General features: G+C 43.4%; 1 protein-coding gene across 6 annotated transcripts in view; it reads left to right on the forward strand.

The window, feature by feature from the left end:
• pde2a (phosphodiesterase 2A) overlaps positions 1–5,000 on the forward strand; it is a 143,704-nt gene that overhangs the window by 106,462 nt on the left and 32,242 nt on the right. The window lies entirely within an intron of this gene.

Consider the following 5,000-nt stretch of genomic DNA (forward strand, 5'->3'; position numbering starts at 1 on the left):
AGAGGTAAGAGCTACTGGTCTAAAATCGTTGAGTGATTTGGGTGCCTTTATCTTCGGCACAGGCACAATCACTGACTCTTTCCAGAGACGAGGGACCCGATGTAACTGAAGTGACTTGTTAAATATAAAGGCAAGTATGTCCGACAGTGGCTCTGCACAGCTTTTAATAAGGCGGCCACCAATATTGTCAGGGCCAGGGCTCTTCCTTTCCTTCACCCCCCTAAGAATATTTTTAACTCTGTCCTTATCTATGTTAATAACCACATTTTGTTCTGCCCATGGTTCCTTAAACGCGGATAATTCTTTGGTGAAATCATAAATATTGAAGCGATTATAAAAATTATTCAAACCATCTGCAAGTTCAGATTCTGTCTTGCCATCAAAGGAGAGGGTTTTATTTTTATTGGATTTTAAGCCCATCATCGACTTCACACCGTCCCATGCAGGGCGAGACTGGCCACTGCTTAAAAGTGATTCAACTTTGTCCTTATATTTAAGTTTAGCTAATTTGAGCTCCCTCTTAACTTGCTTCTGCAAGTTGTTATAGACTATGGTATCCCCCTGCATAAAGCTAATATTTCTCTGATTTATAATAAGTTTAACAGATTTAGTCACCCATGGTTTGTTATTTGGAAAAATTGAAATTGCTTTTTTAGGAATTATATCATTTTCACAGAAACTTATATAAGCAGAAACAGTCTCAACAAGTTCATCTAAATCAGAACACTCTTCCTTAAATAAATCCCAGTCTGTGCATGAGTAACAGTCCAATAGTTTCTGTGTAGCTTCATCAGACCAGACCGGAACTAAACGTTGTTCAGGTTTTGTTCTTCTTAGGACAGTTTTATACACCGGAGCCAAATAAACAACATTATGGTCAGACAGACCTAGGGGGGCTCTACTAAATGACCTGTAAGCTTTCTTAACGGTGCCATAACAGAGATCTAAACATTTCATATGTCTTGTAGGGCAGGTGACATATTGAGAAAAGTTACTTAGTGACTTACCAAGTCTGCAGTGATTAAAATCGCCCATTATAAAGTTCGGCGCGTCAGGGGCGATACTTTGTAACCTTTGCACCGTTTTTACAATTGTCTTTGATGCGTTCTCCGCGTTTGCCCTCGGATGGATATATACGAGTGTGACAAATATCTGTGGAAACTCTCTCGGCAAATAATAAGGACGGAGAGAGACAGACATGAGTTCAATGTCAGGGGCGCACACAGTTTCTCTGACCGTAACTGTGTTACACCAGCTCTTATTTACGTACAAACATAGACCACCACCGAGTGATTTTCCTGTTGTTGCCGGGTCCCTGTCAAGTCGCAACGGTACTCCAAAACCATCGATTTCCAAATCAGGTTGTAGATCCTGCTCTTTAAGCCACGTCTCCGTCAGTGCAATAAGACATGCATTCCTGTAGTCCGATACAAATCTGACATTTGCTTGGAGTTCATCCACCTTACTCCGGAGAGATTGTACGTTGGCGAGGATTATTGAGGGGAGAGGGACCCTCCGATGACCCTGTCTTTTGAGCCTCCGACGGACCCCGCCACGGCTGCCTCTTTTCCTCGCCCTTGTTGGCCTTGTTTCCTGGTCTCCATTGGAAGGACCATGCCCAATGATCTCCGCCGGAAAATTTGCAGCTGGGTCTGCAATTCCTGTATCCCGGAGTGACAGTAGGAACTCCCGATTGTAACGGAGGTGGTAATCCAAACAGGGTACCCGCATAAAGTGACCAAAGAGCGTCAAAATGAGCAGAAAGCCAGTCAATCTGAGGTAAGCCATTGTTTTCCAACAAGTCAAGTTAACAAACAATGAACTATTTGTTACGTTAGTCACACACAATCCTTATAAAACAAACAAACAATGCGCACAACTGCTGCTGCGTGTCGCCATAGAACAGCGCCACTTGGTGAAAGCATCAGGCACATCGGCTACCTACATAATAAGCTGTTTTAAATTTGAAATGTTCAATGCCTTATCGCGCTGATGTGACCGAGCCCGACCCGAACCCGAACATCATTTCTAAATATCTGTCCGAACCCGGCCCGGCCCGTCGGGTACCGGCGGGCTCGGGTCGGGTATCCATCCTCTAATGAGGAGGTCACGAAGTTGAGGAAGGCATCTTTTACTGGCAGAAGTCGATTCGCCGACTCCTCCGCTCTCACTACCTTTGGAGATCAGTGTTGTGCTGTGGTGTTTTAAAGTGAGCCCTCACATTTTTTTATTATATATATATCAAACGTAAATGTTTGTCCTTGTTACACTTAAAAGGATAGTTCGGCCAAAAATGAAAATTACCCCATGATTTACTCATCCTCCAGTCATCCTAGGTGTATATGACCTGGAAGAGCCAGGAGATTTTATTATATAACTCTGATTGTATTCTTCTGAAAGAAGAATGTCATATACAACCACAATTTTCCTGGTTAAATAAGCATTACATTGAAAGAGAGACCAACTATTTGTGAACTAATGTTCAGCTTTCCTTTTTAAGCTTGTACACAATGATCACAGACGCGAAGATGTACCTTTAATTTCCCCAAGTTGATTGCTCACTAAAAGTCGCCCGAACCTGAAAGTCACAGAGGCTTCCCTTGCCCCGCTTAGGGAAGTGGGAATTCGCATTCTCAACTATCTCGACTTCTGGCTCACTCTCGAGATCTGTTGTGGGAACACAGGGACCTGGTGCTCCGGCACCTCAGCCGCCTGGGTTTTCGGATCAACTAGGAAAAGAGCAAACTCTTCCCAGTGCAGAGAATCTTTTTTCTTGAGTTGGACTCAGTAAACATACAGCTGAGTCCTGAGATGGTCATGGCGCCTTGAAAACACACCGATCTGTTGCTGTACTTTCAGCCCATGGTCAGACCTTGCCTTTCTACGGGCCGGAATGTCCTTAGAACAAGTGTCCAGGCATATTCTTGCTACAACAGATGCTTCCAGCTCGAACTGGGCCGCTGTGTGCAACGGGCACGCATCCTCGGGCTCCTGGACAGGACCTTGAGTTGCTTACAGTTCTGCATGTCCAGCCTTCAAGTGGAGTCTGTTTATTTCCTGCAGGAAGTGTTGGAGCAAAGGCTGTCTCCTACTATTGCTGCACATCACGATGCAGTCGACATTAAGTCTTTGGGCCTGATCATCAGTTTCCTGAGAGGCGCGAGCCCTCCTCGACCCTGCCTCATCCCCTCTTGGGGTTCTCTGGTGTACTAACAGTCCTACAGAAAGATCCCTTTAAACCACTACAGTCAGTTGAGCTTAAGATCCCGTCTCTCAAGACAGCGCTCCTGACTGCGCTTACGTCAAGTCAAGTCGACTTGATTGTTTCAAAGCTGCTTTACAGAGACAAACGTACAATTGTATCAAGTGTATCAAGAGGGTGAGGGACCTGCATGCCATCGTTTTGGCGTACTAGGCGAGTCGTGCATCCTTGGGGTGAGGGCTCACTGCACTCGAGGTGTTGCCTCCTCCTGGACATCTGCAGATCTGCGGGCTGGGAGACACCGAACACATTTGTGAGATTCTACAATCTCCGGATGGATCCGGTTTCTTCCCGTATGTTGGGTACAAACAGGTGCTGTGAGGGAAGGCTCGCTTTCAGTGCCATTCCCCTCTAAAAGGGGGATACAAGTGCCTTATTTGCTCTTCAGGTGAGTTCCCTGCCTGGAGAACCCTGGATGGAGTTTCCTCCAGCATCCTTCGGCAGTCAGACACGGCAGGGGCGTCCGACGCCAGGCCCAGTGCTCCAGCTCCTGTACTGGGCTAGATGTCCATATGTTGTGATTCCCTTCTGGTATTCCCATATGCGTATTCTTAGACTCCGCGAGGGTTGACAAACGCGGCCTTTTCACGTGAGAGAATTGTGGTATAAAAACTGAGGTCCTGCTTTTGAGGCTTTCTCATGAATCATGCGCCTGTATTTTATGCTTTAGTAAAATGTGTAGCTTATGAAATTCATATTATAGGCTACAAGACATCTGCAATACAATTGGGAGTCTGCATAGAGTGTTTATTTTGAAATTACACACAATAATCCTTTATGGTAAACCCGTGTCTTTCCCTGGGCTGTATTCTTATATTTATCTAGAACACCTTCGAGAAGCTTTTAATAATAATAGTATTAATAAACGTTTAACTTTAATAAATACTTATAAATATGAGTTCCATGTTGACCTTCAACAATTTAGCATGATTACCATTTGTTTTCTTTGTAACTTTACATCACATGATCGAATAAAAGTCATGTTGACCTGAACAGAACTCGTGACTTAATTTAACCAGTTTTATTTTTTTATAATTATTTTATTTTATTTTCTGTTTTTGTTGTGTCATGCATGAATGACATCCGTGACCTACACCTGCCGACACACACACACACACACACACACACACACACACACACACACACACACACACACACACACACACACACACACACACACACACACACACACACACACACGTGTTTGAGTCGTAACCCCTTTCTGAGTTATTGCTGAACACAATTTAATCTTCAGAATGCAATAATCCCTGAAATGATATGATTACATTACGCCGTTCAATCTGAATTACGGAAAAACATTTTACGAATTGCTGGTTTGAAAAATGAATGTTGGCTGTCGCCTTTCCAGATAAATCACTTCAGAAGGTAAAGAGCCTGAACAGCCGTCTGCGTTCCTCTTCCTCTCGTTCATCTTTCTGCTCCGCCTGACATGACGCTGGATTTGTTTGTATTAATGTCTGATATAATATCTCGCTGTCAGATCATTCTGCAGTTTAGTTTCCTATCTGTCCTCATTCTGTTTCCTGTTGTACAATTATTACACCTAGATCTATCTTTCTAGTGTATTTATCATGTCACAAGTGCAATGTTTTGAGGTATAAAAATGAATGCTTTCGAATGCATTTTTTTCTATGGTTTTAGTTAAAGCTAATTACAAACTGTTAAACTAGAACGATTTTTACAGGGAATATTGAAAATGGTTTAAAATAGTAAGACC

The sequence above is a fragment of the Phoxinus phoxinus genome (assembly GCF_949152265.1).
Source record: "Phoxinus phoxinus genome assembly, chromosome: 4".
NCBI classification, from domain to species: Eukaryota; Metazoa; Chordata; class Actinopteri; order Cypriniformes; family Leuciscidae; genus Phoxinus; species Phoxinus phoxinus.